The 19,853-nt window shown below is 36.8% G+C and overlaps 1 protein-coding gene across 1 annotated transcript in view; it reads right to left on the bottom strand.

Annotated features, from left to right (window-relative positions):
- LOC134647267 (leucine-rich repeat-containing protein 15) overlaps positions 1 to 11,313 on the bottom strand; it is a 64,154-nt gene extending 52,841 nt beyond the window's left edge. Inside the window, exon 1 of the mRNA XM_063501544.1 lies at positions 11,167 to 11,313. The gene's annotated coding sequence lies outside the window, so the exon portion shown is untranslated. The remainder of the gene's footprint in view (positions 1 to 11,166) is intronic.
- Positions 11,314 to 19,853: the final 8,540 nt, after the last annotated feature.

A 19,853-nucleotide genomic window follows, 5' to 3' on the forward strand; every position in this document is an offset into this window, starting at 1 on the left:
GAGTTGCCGGGATTGGTTTGAAACTGCACGGCTGTGCACATTTCTGGGCGTCCATACCAAATCGACGGTGGTAATGGCAGTACGGCATCGGCGAGCTTCTGCGGCTTCGTGGGCTTCGGTCTTGAGATTGGTTCCGTGAACGTGATGGGAAACGGCGGTTTGAGCGGCTGTAACGTTGATTATAGTTTTCGCGCGGTCTCGAACGGAGCTCGGCGACTTCAAGTGATAGCCTTCTTATCTCGCCGATGAGGTACTGGGTGTCGAGAGCTGACGTAGACGGTTGAGGTGGTGGTGGCGGTAGCAGCGAAGGTGGTAGGACTGCGGGAGAAGAGACTGCGGCGATCTGGTGCGACGATGTTGGCGTGTGCTCCAACATTTTGTCGGCGAGCAGCGCGAGGTCCTCCAACGTAGTTTTAATTTTGAAAGCTTCGCTGACGGTAAGCACGGAGCGTATGTGTGGCGGGAGATGATCTAGCCACATCATCTGTATGGTAGTCTCGGGAAACTTTTCTTTGTTGAGCGTCTTCATGCGTCGTAACAGCTGACTGGGCTTCTGCTCTCCGAGCTCGACTTGGGATAACAGCTTCTTCGTCTGGGCGCTGTTGCTCTCTTCGTACACAGAGATAAGCCGGTTCTTAATTACGGTGTAGTAGTTCTCTTCTGGCGGGGAGTAGATGAGATCGCTTATGTTCTGTATGTCTTGTTTTTCCAGCTGCGCGATCACCATCTGCGCGAGTTGCGCCTGGCTCCTCTTCAGCTCTGCAGTGGCCGCCTCGAAACTGCAGAACCAGAGTATTGGCTGGTCTCGCCAGAACGGTGGGACACGCAGAGAGAGTGATATCGCCGCTACATCATGAGATAGGAGTGCTGCTGCCGGAGATGGGCTGGTTTCTTCCGCCGGGGCATCGCTTTTTTTCTCGTCATCGGGACCCATGTTCTTGGTTGTGATTCTCTTCTTTCTTCTTATCCAGAGTCGGTGGTCACCACTATGGCAGACTGGGGCCAATATCGTTATCAGAAGGTTAGTATTAATATTCAAACGCTTGTTTGTAAGTACAAGAATAGAATAGCATTTTATTTACAGAAAACACGGTTTATATACAAAAATCAAAGAAAGAGACATATTTACAATAGAGTGAGACAGAGATAGTTCCCCGCGCGGGGCGCGCGGAAGAGTGTGCGCGCGCGCGTGCCACTGCGCATGCGCGGCGCGAGTCGCTCTCAATAAAACCGAATTCTGCGCCGGCTGAGGTCCTTTCGCTCGCCGGCCGCCGTGGAGTCAACATCGTCCCGTCGTGCGCCGTGTCTCGCTCCGCTGCTACGCTCTCGCTGGTTGAAGACACGACGAGTCCGACGGGGATGCTGCAGGCTTCGGATATTAAACCGTCCTTCTCAGGACGATATAAAACTGCTCTTTTCAGAGCACGCAAACTGCCCTTCTCAGGGCACGTCCTGTTTCTCTGTTTAATCGCAGAGTTGTCAGTCGATCGCAAACTGTTCTTATCAGAACAATTCTGTGTTTCCGTTAAAACACACGATGTCAATCTAGTGTTCCCACAGGCTTTTCATTAAATAGGTATGCACTTTTGCTGCTGTGTAATGTAAACATCCATCACCATCAACCAAATAAAGCCCTTCGCCTCCTTAAATTCCAATTTCGATTATCCTAAATGGAATAAAAGTAAAACTAACTAGTTCAAATAAATCTTTATCAATTCGACTTGAACGAGGCAGAAGAGAAAAGGAAGTTACCGTTGAACGTTTGGTCGATAATTTCGAGAGCCATGGGAATGGTTCCCGTTACTTGCCTCTTATCTGCAGTTACTTAAGTGTTGAGTACTTAACACCGACTGTCAACAATATCCAATTACTAAGTGTTTACTGAACAAAATTGTAAATGGTTGAGTTCAATCGAAACCTTGATTGTAAACAAATTACGGGAATAAAATAGGAATAGTGCTATACAGTCTGTAAGTAGCTATTTAATCCTGAGAATAGGAAATAAACACGAAAAATATAACTGTTGTAACGATTAATTTATCGCCAGTCAGTTCGTACATATTTATACGTAACAACTTATTTACATAATATCATTCCGATAAAATCGGCTAAATACATTATTTGACGCTAGAGAATATCGACTAAAACTAGCCAGGCGGCCTCCACAACTTGCTTAATGTTTACCTTAATACTTATTGCCACCGACGCGCACAGAAATAAAAACACACACCCACAAAATAACGCCGCCAGGTTAGGCGAGTCTATTTATCAATGGGATGTAAAGCTTTAAAAGGTCTCTTAGAAATGGTCGTGGAACAAATGCAGCGAGAGTTGGCGTATCACTCCAATCGCGCTGGGTCTCTGTAATGAGAAGGCTTGGGAAAACCACTATAAATTCTTTCACAAAGATGTTACGGATCTAAAGGTCACATTTCATTGGTTTTCTCGAGTTCTTGACTCACCTGCGTTCGCGCGACTAAAGAGAATACATCGCCTGAACAGTGAACACCCATGAATGTGTTTGTACCTACCCGTAGCTAGTTCTTCCTTATTAAATGAAGCGAGCGCCTACAACAAAGACCTAATACCTCTGAGTAATTCGTATTTACAAACCGTATCCGGGACCAATAATTCCTGCACATAATTTACAAATTCTAGTTCGTTTTCGGTCTCTAATTTTAGAGTAGTTAAACAATGATGCACACGGTCGATTTGGGCTAACTCCGGTCGTTTGCCTGTGAACCGCCATCATGTGGTCCTTTGTTGGCACTATTTAGACTGTAGACGCGTGCTTCTGAATTCAAAAGTCAGACACGGTCAAGGGAACGTGCGTGCTGTTTCCAATATCAACAAATGGAAATCATTGTACCAGAATTTTATTGAGGACTGATCACAAAAATATATATTTAAGTAGAGTCTGTGCGGAAAGAGAAGAGTCGTGAAATGTATGGGTTCCAATACATTCTACGACTCTTCTCTTTCCGTACAAACTCTACGCAGTTGTGATGTTGACAATGAAATTATATACCTACATATAAGTAAGTAAATAAGTAGTAAAAAACATCAATAGGTACTTAAGTATTTAGAAAACTTGAGAGCTCTTAACTAATCTCGACTCAGTGTTTCCTATATTTCACAATAGTTCAAACGTTTCAATTGTCATCAAATCCGTTGAGCATGACTGCAGTATTCAGAAGATTCTTGGAAACGCCTAGACATTCACTGAATGTGGTTACATAACGCGAGCGACTCCTCATTCAAGTTCAAGTCGGAAGTGTTTTTGCCCCGGTTCAAAGTATTCGGTTAAAATTCTCACGTGATCACTTCCTTTAGACGGGGAATGCATGGCGGTTGGCGGGATGGTGACGCAGAGCGAAAGAAAATAAATAAAATGCCTCGAAGTTGGGCAACGATTTAGCGGATCTTTAAAAGGATACTAAAATGCTAGCCTGGTTTCCAAAGCTCGAAATTTCACTTGACGAACCGATTTCATGCTATGCATTGGACACTTAATAAATCCCGAGTTCACTACCCATCGTAATTAGCTGCACGTTGGGTATGTTGCTAATTAATTAAGTCATATAGGTAGCTACTGTACCTAGGTACTAAGATTTAATTATTACGAAACATTTTCCATGAAAATGCAACTTATGTCGATAATTATGCTTGTTAACTTTAAGTGCACATTTACATCCCATATTCCATAACTACAATTTAAACATCATCATGCATACACATTAATATCTTTAAATAATAGGTTACCTGATCAAATGAGCTGTTCAAATGAATTAGACTAATGTAGGTGTTCCTGTTAGTGATGTTCGGTAGTAACCTGAGTCTTATCTATCTATTCCGAGAGCCGCTCAGGGGATCAAAATATCTTGTTTTTATAGCGCTTCATTGTTTGAACTAGAAATTCCATAGCGATAAGTTGCGACGCGCGGTTAATTTATCGAACAGTGTAAGCGTTCGCTCCAAATTTTAATTGGTGTCGTACACCAATACATATTGCTGTTTTTCTTAGCTGTTGACAGGATATTCTAATACCTAAACTAATTATAAGCATGACTAAGCGAGTATGTAATAAGACCAGTGTAGCAAGAAGGCAAAGTTGTAATTGGTCGCTACTTTATAAGGTATAACTGGAGCACCATTCTGAGAGGAAAGACACTGATAGGTATCAATAGTTTCTACTACCTTTGAATACGTATAGGTATATAATATTGACATTTAAATACTTACCTGGTTGTATCTAACTTTAGCTGGTATAAAATATTCCTTGTTGTGTTACGTGCAATCTAGCAGTCAATCCTGGTAATCCTAACTTTGTATACTGATAACCTTGTATGACCTTTATAATAATATTCAACCATTAATTACTTGTAATTAGCAGAAAGGTCAAAAGATACATAATTTGCGACGAATTTATTAATATAAATGTGGTATAACATGTTGCTAAAGTCGTCTGCTTTAGGTTAGTTTATTGTTGTGACTTGGATGCACAAAAAAAAATGTTTTGATTCTTTATCACAAGCAAACAGTCTGTCTTGAGGTTAGTGCCGTGTTGATATTTCAGCATTATCAAGATATAGCTGATTGAGGTTATCGGAAAACCGGAGGATAACGAATTCATAACACAACAACAAATAACCTCTGGTAATACCGATAGCTATCTTAGTCAATGGAAGTGTCAGATTTATATTCATAAACTTGCCAGCGGAAAACACCGCCCGACCATGCGGGATTATTATATAGGAAATGTGCACATTCCGTGCCTCCGGAAATGCCTGTTTGATTATTTGAGGAATTGCATCCCATCCCTTGTTCTACCTGGTTGTGTATTTTCCCATGGATTATGAGATTGCAGGTAAGTTAAGTTCTAGGATAAACCAGTCTAACGTGACCTTGAGATCCGTAGAAACTATAGCTATATGTTATGTAGTTGGGAGCTTACTCATAAGTGCTTGTTGCTAGGCCTACATGAATAAAGTATATTTTGACTAGTTACACTAAATAACCCATTTCCTGCCATAGCTAAGATTATAATCGTTTATATTGTCATATAATCGTATCGGTTATAATAGTTAAATGTCAATCGCAAAGTATGTACTTAAATATACAAAATGTAAAAGTATCGGGATGCCAGATGCGAACGAAAAGTCCCGTGATGTTCTCGTGTCCCGTGAAGCTTTGACTTCCCTGGTACTTAAGCGTTTAGAATGACATTTCTATCGTTGGATTGGGGTTTTATTCATTCGTTTTCCAGAAGATTCGATTTTTATTGAATCCAAAATGAAGTCATTTACTGTTATAATTAAACTGTCGCGAGCAAGGCGGTAAAGCAGCTGAAACATCCATGCAATATCCGTTTACCTTAATAATGCCTCCAATTCGCAAGCTTTGTGAATACCTTGTACTTGTGGAATTGAATTCGTCTTACCTACGTATTTATTCTACAATTCAATATTTAATTCTTAAACCGCGACCAAATAAATGTTGATAAATGATGTATATGATATGTGATATGAATCCGAGTCCAATTGCATCTTAAAACATAACAGATATAGCCAAGGTGCTCACAAATAAATGAACACGCCTCTATTGTCGAGGAGTTAGAGTGCATGTTCAGATATTTCGGGATCGACGTCGTAGTAAACGTTGTTCAGTATGACCTACATGCTACAAAATCATCTTTTAAGAGTTAAGTTTACATTTAGAGCATGGTGGACATTAGGAAATCACCCTATGTATATCCTATCCTATATGTATTATGTAAGTAAGTTGTATGTGGACCTATCAATATATTTATTTAGTAGTTGCTTTGGCGGTAAGTTTCACCTTCAAGAAAATTAAGATTAATGAAACGTACCAAATAAAAGTGATCATTTGTTGTCATCAGCACACCGTTTAATTGGCTGTTCAAATAGTTCAATTAAGTTGTGATATTGTTTGTCATCTAAGTACGCTTTCACGACTCAACGGTTAGTTCAGATTAAGATTTATTAGATACCTTGAATTTCGGTCCTATATTTGAAGACAGTTTAAAATTTTAACTTTTTTTAATTTTTTTAAGTGAAAGAGTTAGCGTTATGTTAGGTCAGGTTAAACTGAGACCTTACCGTGAAAATCGAATTTTCGTTATCTGCCTTTCCATCGCCGGAATATGCAAGTATATGCATAGTATGCATAGACGAAATTTCTATATATTAATATATACAAATAAAAATATTAAACGTACCTATGTAGTAGGAGTAGGTATAAGTGTAGTCAATATGCAAATATGTATACAAGATAAACATGTAACAAAACAACTGGGTAATGATAAACTTCCCTATTTATCTCCTATGTAACCTAAATTTGGGTATAAGTAGATAAAAAATATTTCCTGGCAGTTATTTTAGCGGAAGCACTTACAAAATACAATTTTCCCGGGGCCAGGGACCCGTCGTTTTCTTCTCCAGTCGCAGCAGAAAGGAAATTGTGTTGAATTTAAATGAAATCACGACAAATGCATTTAACGACTCCAGATGCTTCATAGAAAATGTCTATAAGAAATGCGATATAGTAAAAAGTAAAATCAAAAACGGTTTAGAACGTTTAGGAATTTTAGAAGTACGAGTAGTACTTTACTTTTAGGGACACAGCTTAAATGATACAGCTTTCTCGTATATAATGTATATGTACATCCGTATGTCGAAATATTGATGTGCCTAAGGAAACTTTTAAAAATTGCGAAATGTTTCGGAAATTTAACGTAGGAAAAATACGGAAAATTTCTTACATTTTTGTATGAGAATTGAAACTTTCTAATTTTAAATTTAAATTTCCCATATTTCCTAGTGAAAGTTTCATGAAATTTCCGAGAATTTATAGAATTTAATGGAAACTTTCCGCAACTTTAACTGCCCGCAACTCCTGATCCCCACTTTAATTATTTGTCCTAAACCAGTTAATTTGCCTGCCTTATTCTAGTTACATTAATTGCCCGCCTCCGTCAGGTTTGAGGTTAATGATACATATAATTATATCAACTGACCAGATCTTAGTAGTCATTAATATAATACCTACGAATAATTATTGAAATTGACGATTCTTTTCGAATCACAAAATGTAGAGTAGTTGTACAGCTGTTATATTTTTAGGAATTTCACGGTATTTAAATGTTTACAATAAATTCTAGCTACGCTGATATTTCTTGCAGCTGTGTACGTATTTTTCTAACAATAGGAGTAATGCCTAATTGAGTAACGTTCTTTTCTTAGTATTCGTTTTAAACAGCTACGTTTAAAATTAATCTAATTTTATATACCCATGAACAAAACTGTTTTTTATACATATTGATATTTTTTAAAGTAAAAAAACCTTTCGTTATAATTATACCCCGCATCGCAATTCGACATAAGCGCGACATTTCAATTCAGAATAGCCGTAGTCGATATGAATATGTACCAGGTAATATGTTTGCAAGGTTTTATTTAGAGCTTACGTAATGTTTGGTGGATGACCTACGCCGCTGTTTACTAAGTGACTACAGCTACATATTGTATCGCATTAAAGTTAGCATTTTACATACGAGACCCATACCGCCTATACAATAACAGTCACGACGTAGCTTAATAATGTTAATCTATTCAATTAAGAAACGATACCAGATTTTTAATTTCATTATAACTAGGTACCTTTTAGTCCGGTTACGTCAAATTAAATATTAGTTATTGAAGTTGAATTGAAGCTACTTATAATTTGGCTGGAGAGTCAGTAATAATACAAGCAAAAAGCTTAGAAAAACCATTTTCTGGAGATCACCCCAAGTATTTACTGTCTAGACTATTTATCAAGGTACTGATAGTACAGGACTGGTGTAAAATTTACCTACATGTAATGTGAAAATAACTACTGTTGTGTTGCTCAAAATTAATTTAATTTTTGAAACGATTCCACAACGCGCTACAGCGTATAGGTATAAATGCAAAAGGTGCTAAATATATTTCAGATAGCTTGATTGTTTAGTACCTTTTAGCTTTAGTTAGGCAGAATAAAGGTTTGCCGACCTGCGCCGGCGCAGTAGAATGCCTGGAATGCTCCTTGCGGTTCTCGGAATAATGTCCGCCCATTCCTGCCCTTAGGCCGCATTTTGCACCATTAGCCTGTTCCTGCGCGTGATTCGATATTTTAGTCCAGCTATTTCCGTTCAATTACCACTTAGCACACCTGCTTTCAATGCAGTGCTCTTATATAGGTAATGTTCCTTAATACATTTCAACAGGCCAATTTTCATGGCAATATTCGAATGTCTTTGGCTTCTGATTGATACAATTACTTTTAATTGCGATCTCCAAATTGCGAGCAACATTAACTGAAGTCATATAGGCAAAGACGTTTTTTCCAAAGGGATCGCATCTGGACAAAATGCCATTTACGTTGTAGACTTGAAGAATTACGTTTATTTTAATATAATTGCGTTTTTTGTCCGACATGCCTGCTTGGCTACGCTACGGCAGATGAAGCGAGTTTTTGCAGGGCATCATTTTGCGATGGGCTCTGTAATACTCTGTATCCATGGTTTTTGCTGCTTGGCAACAGCCGACCCGCCTAATTGCGCCGATTGATTGTGTCTTGTGATCCGTCAACAGATTACTACGAGTACAGGAGTCTAAACACTATGACGTAACATTCTTATTGCGACCACAATCGCACAATGCCATTTCAATTATATAGGTCAATCAAGCATAGATTAACTGGGGAATTCAATTACCTACCAAACAGAATGGATAAGAAATACCACGCTCTTTAATTACCATTCACTGTAAATCGTACATAAACTATTAATCTTTTAGGAAATTTTACTTAAGATCCTAATTCATTTTAAGCCAGGATTAGCAAAAAGCATTAGAATGGGTCAGATCTCGTAGATATGGTTGTGTATAATGGAGTGCTTAAGTGTTTGATATTATCGGGGGAGTTCGATGGCCAGATGTTAATGTATGTTGTCGTCTTGAGCCAAAATGGCGTATGTCATTATGAAATTCGTATAGAGATACAACATTTTGGCTCGGAGCAGTGGTATAGGGGCACATGGTAAATGCAAACGGGAATGGTTTAGCGGAACGAGCTATAGAATAACCGAGATTAATGCTAGAGCGAGACGGATACATGAATGGAATCAATTCAATAGAGGAACGAATGATTTACGAGTAGTGATTGAGGCTAGGCTAGATTGCAGGCGTTTAAAAATAGATTTATACGCAAGTAGCAACGGTTTCAGCAAAATATGTAAGACATTTTGTATTTTTCACTGACGTCATTCGCTGCCTGATATGGTGATCCACTCATAAGAAACTTTTTGTCATTGTTAAAATGTTTTGTAACCGTCAGCGTCAAATGTGTAATGAAGTAATGATTAAATGCAAAATAATTAAGTAGTAAAGAAGGAAATGCCTTTCTACGAGCGGTCTGTGCCCACCTTGGGTAAAATAAACAAAATAGGATTGTTGAAAAAATCGGATCTCGGAACAATACAGACTTCTGACAAATACTTTGCATTACAATCGTCCGTTTATTTCACAATGATTCTTGAACAAGGAGAGACAGAGCGACATTTACGTTGATTTATGGTTATATTCTAAACAAGAACAAAGACCAATTTAGAGTCAAGATCTTCAAAGAAACTAAGCTACCTAATAGAGCGTGCAGTATATGTTTAAGGTTACGTGTATTTTGTGCTTTTCCGGACCGTATAAATAGGGTCCCAAATTCTTTAGGCTCTGTTGAGTGACAACGAAATTTAAATGGGATCTTTGGAGGAAGCTTCGCTCCATCAATCATCAATTAAGGCTTTGAAAATGGTCAGTGAGGTGTAGACGGCGGTGGGCCTTGACAGCCGACCGTCACTTCCTCGACTGCCAAAAGGCCGCATCTTCTTTATACCTACATGCAACACTACACCTTATGTCGTCAGCAGACAAATCGAAGTAACACTTACGCAACTTTAATTTTAAATTCTATCGTCTTGACAACAGATATTTGAGAAGCTTTTAATGCCGCTTGAATTTCGCTCGGGAATACGTTTTGTAGGTTAACATTCTGAAGTTACTGCGACAGAGTGATTGAAATGGAAAATTTACGAATGCGCTTACAAACATGTGATCATGTGATAGAGCGTTTGGAAGCGCAGACTGCACACAGATAAGACTGATGGTACCTGCATTTATTTACCTAGGTAGGTATACATATATTACGCTATAATAGCGTATGTAAATGTCTTTGTACAGTGTTTGTCACTGAATTGGCATAGGATTGTACAAGTCGGATAACACAAGTAACTTTGCGCTATGACTCTGAGTACTTGGTAAAGCTAGTTATTATTCTTATGATTTATCGTTTGAGTCATTTTACTCTTCATTATAGGTATAAGGTATACTACTAGTCTAGGTATAACGGTGTTTCTGAACCGTCGCAATTTCGTTAGGTATGTGGCATTCCTTTTAAATGACTTAAGATACCTATTACATAAAACATTAAGGTACATAAAACATTGATCATGTGATGATCTTAACTACTTATGCGCAATTAAATATCATTAATTTAATGCTTATAAATAAACTACTTACTGATAGTTTTAAATTAATATTTATAGTTTTTATAGAATCCTCAGAATGCAAAATGATAATCAAATGTATCGAGGTAGAACTAGGTAATAAAAACATTGCTCAAAGACGTGACCAGCGATTAAGGCTTATTTCTTAGGTATATGTTGCAAGACGGCCACAAACACACTTTCAACAGATAAGGCACTTCGAAGAAAACGCTCTCTCGAACCCAAAACAATACGTTCAAAACACAAAGACACTGACCACGAATATTTATAAGCACTCGACACAAACAAAGAGCACAAAGTCACATTTACACTTCACTAACTCAGCCTGACGTTATTTACCAAAAATGTCACATTCTGTATACGTATAATGTATAGAGTTGTATAGGTGCGCGGGCGCTGGTGGAGGCAGCGCCGCGTTGCGTCGGCCCGGAGCCTCCGACAGTACATACCTATATGCACGCACCGCCCTCGGTAAATTCTTTGCATAAATATACGTGAAAGCTTCACCTCACAAAACGGTACCTCCGCACTTTATAAATCCACGAGAATAATATAAACTGTTCCCTTACCTTAACACTGCGCAGTAATGATGTATTAGCACGATCGATGGCACAACAAGCGAAAAGTAGACACAGTCACGTTTGTGGATACGAGAGCAATGGCGCCGACCCGTTGGCGTTCCGTCTCGTCGAATGCTACTCACAGACTCGGAAGGCTAAAGCCTTGTTTGTTCGGTGACGCGAACCCTAACAACTCCGTCCCTTTCTTGATCGCACCCGCTCCGCCCACGCTGAAAGAGCTAGCCATATTTCTACCAGTTTCGCGGTTACCTGTGGTAGAGCGCAGCAACCTACATCATCGGTGCGGTGCCTCAAACAAAGTCTCGTGTTTGCTGTTCGTCTCCAAAATGCTGCAAAACGCTGTAATCTCGTATACAAATACAATGATGAAAAAGAATAGGGAATATACTTTTAGAGTGAGGTTACAATGAAAATGATTTTGCAAAGGTTGGCAGAGATAACTAAATTGAATGGAAAATACCTGAGAGACGAAATACAAAGGAAAATGCTTTTATAATTACTAAACAAATACAGTTGTAAAATGGTTGACTAATTGGCATCAACAACTTGATCATATAATAAATATTATGGAAGATTATTGTAGTTTGGATAGCATTATAACTACATATTATAAGTACCTATTATATTATAACAAAAGTTATAAGCATTTACATCAAACTTATAATAGTAGTTTATGCAACAGTGATATAATAAGGGTTCTTAAAATTCAAGGGTCGAAGTTACAAAACGAGACGTAGTCGAGTTTTGTAAAAAAAGACCCGAGAATTTTAAGAACCAATTATGAGCTGTTGCATACATTACTTTTTCTATGACAGCTGCAGCAAAAAAAAAAAAAAAAAAAAAAAAAAAAAAAAAAAAAAAAAAGTTATTATTAAAACAAAAAGAGATTATTAAAAAAAAAAGTTATTATTAAAAAAAAGAGTTGTTATTTAAAAAAAATTGAGTTATTATTTAAAAAAAAAGAGTTATTATTTAAAAAAAAAAAGAGTTATTATTGTAAATGAAAACATACCTCTTTCAATCAAGATGATCGGAACTTGTATCTTTAAAAAAAATAAAGCAGTTGTATTATACTCATAAGATGACTGCTAGCAGTCATCTTATGAGCCTATAGACAAAGCATTCAAATGACATTGCTTTAGATATCACTGTCAGTCATTTAATTGACACATTTGAGTGCTGGAGTAGAAAAAAGCTTTAGACGTACTAAGTAATAATGAAGTTCGGTCAATTAAAATTATAATCTTTGTTTTTCACATTTAATTAAATAGATACCTATCCAAAACGAATCTGCATTAATTATAATAAGTAAAATTATACAAGTAAACTATTTAAACTCTTATAATTTACATTACAAACAACAGATGTCGCTGTCTTGCTAGTGCCATCTACCGGAAAGTATGAAAGTAACTAGCTTTACCGGGCGTTCTATTTGGTAGAGCTAAAATGATTCACGAGGGCGCGATTCAGTACGTTGTCGTGTTTCAGTGATGCGGTGTACTTCTAACAGAGGGAGACGCCTCTGAATTTTTAAATGCAAACTTTTAAATATATTTGCCAATTAATAAACAAATGTTGACCAATATTTAACGCTAATTAAGTGCTCTACATATTTACGTAACAAATGTATCAACTTCGTTGCCTGTATGAAAAATTAACCATGATCTGACAAACCAATGTATGATGAAGTTGTAGAAGGGAAACAAAATAAGGTGGGTTTGATTATTTCTAGCTCTGGTACTGATAACTTGATAAGTATTACATTACCTACACAATTAACAAAAAAGATTATATTACTTAAAACTTGCACACACTGCAACTGTACGTCATTTTTTGGCTCCCCAAATGTGTATGTAATAAGCTATATTATTATTTTTTTATTGTAGTTGTATTTATTTTATAAAAATATTGAGATATATTTATTTAATAAAAAAGGTTAATTTCCGATTTCACCCGGTATAATGTAATTTACAAACCCGATTTATTTGACTTATTTTATTTTACATCATTTACAATCGCGTACACGTCTGTTATCTTTAACACGGCTGTCATGTAGTCATGTCGATCTGTCAATTCGATATTGCAATGTGGTAGCGGTAATTGTCGTAATTTAATTGCGACCAGTTTTGACCAACAATTTGCATGATGAATATCGATATAATTTATTTAGTGATAAGCAAGAAGTAATTAAGTAAATAATCTGTCTGCAGGCGCAGAATAAATAATAGTAGGTACTAGGTACAGAAGACTCACTCTCTAACAATCAGCACAGATATGGCCGCTAGGTGGCGACAGCGCCACGCGCGGCTTATGGCTAGCCACCAAAATTGGTGTGGAACGGATGTACTTTTAGCTACCTGTAGCAAAGCGACGAAATCGCGGAGTGAGCCACGCCTGCGGCAGGTACATTTAATTGAATATAACTATGGATAGTTATAAGGTAACGACAGGCAGTCTTATAGCTGTCTTTCTTTGGATAGTACGTAGGTAAGTGATAAAGGAACGGGTAATGCGATAAGAATCAGATTGAGAAATATACATACATATATTAAAACATGCATATAAATTAATATGTATTAGTACCATATTTGATATTTATTATATTTACCTCTTATTTAAATGTTCACTAAATAAATATGTAATTTATTATTTAGTTATGAGGAATAATAATTGGTTGATGTTGACTCTCTGCCCCAGACGGATCGACCCTAGCACCAACTTGTCCAAATGTCCATCTATTGCTTAGGTACATTCTCTCTCATCTTGAATGATGGACTTACTAAAAAGAATTAGGTACTTAAATTACGTATGTTTAATTTTGTGTTTTAATTTCACACAAGCGTGTGAAACAAATATTGAAATATTTACCGAAATCTTCAAAATTTAGTTAGTGTATTGTTTTGTTTCTTATTTACTGAATCATGCTACGTGATTTCATATCGCTCTATATAAAAATATCTCCAAATTGATAATTTATGATACAGTTGAATCAGATAGTCTACACAAGTAGTGGCTTAACAGCCTCGTATCAGATAAAGCAGCATTTTGCACCAAGTTCACCATTAAAACCATAGTGACATCGACATAATTGCCACCTTGGAACCGCTTTCCAATACCGGCCATTTCTCATTTGCGACAATAAATTGATATAACATTACCTTCTTATTGGGCTGTTATTTTCATCGCTGGTTGATTTTTGCCTCCGACGACTAAAGGCCCTTCTGACTTAGGGCTGGGGCCCGTTTCTCAAAAGCTTGTAACTTGTAATACAAGCGAATGTCACTTTTTGACAGTTTTTGTTAGAAAGGCACTTCCACTTGTATTAAAAGTTACAAGCTTTTGAGAAACGGGCCCCTGGTTGCTGAAAATCATAAAAATCCTTTTATTATGCTTTCATAGCACTATTGTGCCGGTGACAGATATCCAGAAAATTCAATTTTACGAGTACATTTGGTTGAAAAAAAAAATAGCGGTAGGGTGACAGTTTTCATACGCATGAAGTTGAATAAAAATAGTGCGTTTTAGCGCCACCTACAACAATGACGAGGCTCACGGCATTGCTTGGATGTTAAATACTCTTAATAATTTACTACTCTCTCCGCAGTATTCGGAAGACATGATCCGTTCTAGAAAAGAGAACGATACCACAACGATACGATATTTACCTACTAGATATCTGGTAGTTTAGATTTCAACTAGATATCTTTTGAAGCTCAATTCGGGCAACCAATGTCACTCTTATGTTAAATTATCGTAAACTTATCGTAGTAAGATCGATTTGAGATCTAAAAATACATAACGAGATGTTTTAGACATTGTGGAAATCGTTCAAGAGTATCTCCAGAATCGCGGAAGTGTCAAATTTGACAGGCTAGATCTTAAAAATATCGTTGTCCTATCTTGGTGATGTCTAATAGATATCTAGTTCAAAATCCGAATCGGGCCCTCTGGCTATTTGGAACTTTTTTTTTTGCGATAGGTATGTTTGGTAGGCTGTAGGATGAGCCTGCTTAACTTTGCTCTATAAAGTTATTGAATCCATTCAGGCTCTTATAAACTGCCATTTTACGACTGTAACATTAAGCTCACAGTATACTGGCTCTGAGTAGGACACACTTCTACGCTGGGGCGATAGCAATATGCCTGGCTTTGCGTTGCCTTTGTAGGCAGGTTTGCACTGTATATACACTGTATACTGTATGTCTGTATGCATGTTAATGTAGGATACGAGTAAAGCGCATTAATTGCATAAGATTTTTATGACTGGTGGGTTGCGTATTGTAAAAGACTGTAAGTACATAACCAACGGTTATGTCATTAAAATTAACTATAAATAAATATATATATATATGTCGGAGCGAGACACCAGAAAGACGTATTGCAGCATTACAGTTCATAGTTAGACGCCTTTATAAAATCGATTAGCAATGTTTGGCTACATATTATTTGCTTGTAACGGAATCATAAAGTTGCGTAGAGAGTAACGCCACCATCTATTGGCGTATTGATGAACTAAGATGACAGGTAGAAGGCTTTGGAACGTCAAGAGGGGTATCTTGAGTGAACGTAGGCACGAGCAGGCATTTTTGTCGTTATGTTGGTAGACTGGTCAGGCAGGTTTACCAACTTGAATTGGAGGCGGGAGCGGTTGGCTCCGCCGCTGGAACTGGCTTCCTTCTTCTTGATCGCACCGCGCTAGAGATCGGACGTTAGCCAAGCTCGTGCCTAATTCGCTACGTTCCTGAAGGCTTACACCTGAAGGATTATTCTGAAAGCTTATAGATTCTCACGTTGTTTAACCGTTTAGCTAAGTGTTTTATTCCAAGTGTTATTTTGATTTCTTATGTGCCATTAGAAGCTTACTTTTGTAAAATAAAGATTTGAACGGTTTCATGTGATCTTTTTATTTTGAATCAAATAATTTTGGAATAGTGATTGGTCGTTGTGATTATTTAGTACTAAAATATAGTAGGCACTAGTATGGGTAACGAGTCTGAATGTTTATTTCATGCGTTGGTAGCATACCTACTATTTTGGCTGTGAAGTAATACATCTAGGTACTACCCCCACGCGCCCACCGCCATCGGGACCATCCGTCGCCGACATTATATATATATATATATATATATATATATATACTTATGTATTTAGGCATTATATTAAACTATGTATTTGCTTCCGACGCCTACTCGGCAGGATTTCCAAAAACAAAGCTCTTAATTTGCATTAAATGATTTAGAAACCAAATGTTGTAAAGTTCAAAATAAAAATTACTTGAATATTGGACCTATTTTATTAATTACTTCAATGAAATTAAAACTATTTATATTTGAAACAGAGTCACATTTATATTTTTGCATTCGATAAATCAATGGAAGTTCGCTCTATTTCCTACAATATTGATTTTGAATGTTTATTTACATGTTTCGTTACTAATTATAACAATTATGTCATCATTCATCAACGAAATATGTCTGTTACTTCTGACACATAGTTAAATCGTCAGATGACAAGCAAATGTCACTAATTACTATAGAATATTTAAACAAAAATCAACCTTCTTTTCTTACTAATATGGTTCACTATGGCTATGAACTTGTGGTGGTACTTAGTGACTTTTGCTTGTCACCTGACGAAATATTAATTACCGTCTGTCTTTGTCATTAACCTTTCCAGGGATTTAGCCGAAATAGCATCATTTATCTGACTTAAGTTAAAAAATACCTCAATTAGTACCTAATTACCATGTCAAAATTAGTAATTACTTTGTTACTAAAAAATTAAAAACTGCTAAAAGCATGTTTTCAGTTGGATTCCATAGCTTTATCACCAGAACACACAATTAAACATATCGATTTCGTATGTATAATGTAAACACCATATAATGGCGTGTAAACGTCACGTTAGCGTAAATTTAAAGCTTGTTTTGTCTGCATTTAAACCTCAGTTAATTAAATTGCATCAGAGCTTGACATTGCCTATCTCAGGACATATTGCACCAAGCAGAATCGATAAACCGACTATCGGTAAGCAAACCCATAGACAGCTGTTCAAGTTTTCTATATATATATTTTCAAATAATCTAACATTAACGAACTATGATAACGTTAACGTATTCGACGCAACAGGCCCTAAATTAACTTGGTAAAATTTCTATACCTACTACGTATAAAATGTGTCCAAGCTATGAATTTTCTACGTCAACCTGCAGCTTGAAGTCACAAAGCTCGGCTTTCTCCGTGGGAGGCTTATCCATACCAGCACGGCTACATACAAAACGTTTTGCACAGTTTCAGTTTGTTTCTAGTATATTTTGACCCCTAATTTCATAAAAAAATGTGTATTTTTTGTAACATTACAAGCTTGCCAACCGTACCTTGATCTTCCCCAGCCAGTGGTTCGGTACTAGCTCTTGCTAGTCATAGTAGTCATGGTAGCGATCTAAAGCCTAAGTAAAATTGTGCTTCCGAATTTGACAGTTGAAGTAGATTGCGCTGTACAGCACCATATGTTTTGTATTAATTGAACTGTCAAAGTTCAAATTTAAGTACATACAAACTCTGGTACAATATATTGTACGGAACTTTACAGCGACATCTATATTAGATGTCAAATTCGGAGGCACAAAAATTTCTTAGACTTTACTTCTTTTCTACCATCTCTATTGTCATCATAATTCTTTGCTTGTAATATTGAATCTAAAATTCTAAATAAACTATTTGTTTGAAAATAAATGCTTACCTATTGGCGAAACGGTCAGAGTAAGCTTTGCTAATTTCCTTCGGCAACCTACGAGCTTCATTGTCACCGCTCGCAGTTTCACTCAATAGACTCTGAAATAGACTTTCAATCTGTTTAACAATTTATACTGCCTTGGCACTTTGCTAAAGGTAAGGTATACAATGAAAGAGCTCTTTATCATTAGAAAACAAGAATCTAACTAATATTTACACCGATCCCGTATCAGTAACATTACAACATTTACAACCAGCCTTACATAGGTAATTACAAGAAACATACTTATTCGTTAACAGAGTAATATGCAAATATTTTCTAGTTCTATGAGAAGACATTAAATAAACTACTTTTACAACTCGTTCATACGGCTGTCGGCCTAACGTCAAAAGTAATGAGATTACCGCTTAAACGATATATTCATCACCCCAGGGCTAAATAGGCTAGCGCAAATAACTAACAACAGGTTAGTGAAGAAAGCTAAACACGACCATAGAGAAATATAGTAAGACAAGAGTGCTCACTCCATACATCAGTTCAGACTATTAATTTCAGTGTCTACATTTAGCATCGAGTAGCGGAACTATCAGTACTGCTACTTGACAATAGATGTAGCAGTACTGATAGTTCCGCTACTCGATGCTAGATGCTAATAGTTTTTTGGTACTAAAACTGATGTATGGAGTGAGCACTCTATGTATTTTTTTCTCTATGATACGACCAAGACATTCGTATCTAAAAAACGACTAAGCATTTTCATATGAATATGGTTCTTATGTCTTTATTAGCTTGACTATACAGGATGCTTCCTGTAACAGGAGCAATAAATTAAACTAAAGGCTGTACTCCTCAAACTGACCAACATTTGTTCAGCAACTTTTAAAAATTATGAATCCTTTAGACTTCCTCTTTTTCATACAAAATAAATATTGCCTTCAATGTACGCTGACATCAGTGTGTTTGACGTTGCTTGTCACGCTTTAAACAAAACAAAATTTGCAATAGGTACATTGCGTCTTAGAATACCTAAACTTTAAAGTGTAATAAAAATCAAAACATGAGTTATTTTCAAAAGTTGCTGAACAAATGTTGGTTAGTTTGAGGAGTACAGCCTACAGTTTAATTTATTGCTCCTGTTACAGGAAACACCCTGTATATTTGGGACTCAATTTAGCCAGTCTGCTGTTATAAGACTTATAAGCCATTAACAATTAACCTAGATGATACTGTGTGTTTACCAATCATACACAGCGTCCGATAGATCAAGCCGACAATTATCTATATTTACATACGGCTGTTATACGGTACATAAATGTACGTGCGAAAGTTTTCGTACATTCGGCATAGACTGACATTTTTATTAACAACTTATTTTTTATCTCTCATATTATTTACTACACACGAAGCGCTGGTGGCCTGGCGGTAAGAGCGTGCGACTTGCAATCGCGGTCAATGGAGGTCGCGGGTTCAAACCCGTGCTCGTACCAGTAGCATTTGTAACCGCTTAACCTCGGGTTAGTGGGATGGTGCAAGTGGCTCTACTAATCCTGTTAAATAAGTATTTGAAATCTGTTTTTAAACACTGGAGCAACATTTTACTACCTATAGGTAAATAAGAGTCAATGAGCTGAAGATTGAAGTTTTATTAATTTTGTCTGTTTTAAAAGAAATGGCGCCATACCATATAGAACTAGAGGAAAAAAAAAGTAAAATTAGGTATATGGAAACCAATTGTGACTCCACAACGTCGAAAACATACAAGGCTTTTAACGTGCAAATTTAGAGATTTACAGGTTTCAGTAAAGTAAGAAAGAGCGATATTTTCAAGTGAACCTAAGGGTTTACGTTGTTTGTTTTACTAAGAATACCAACGTAGCTGTAGACGAATTACTATAGTAACTAAAGAGACGTAGATATATAAAATCAAGTTGTAAAACTAT

This window comes from Cydia amplana, chromosome 4 (assembly GCF_948474715.1).
Source record: "Cydia amplana chromosome 4, ilCydAmpl1.1, whole genome shotgun sequence".
Classification (NCBI taxonomy): domain Eukaryota; kingdom Metazoa; phylum Arthropoda; class Insecta; order Lepidoptera; family Tortricidae; genus Cydia; species Cydia amplana.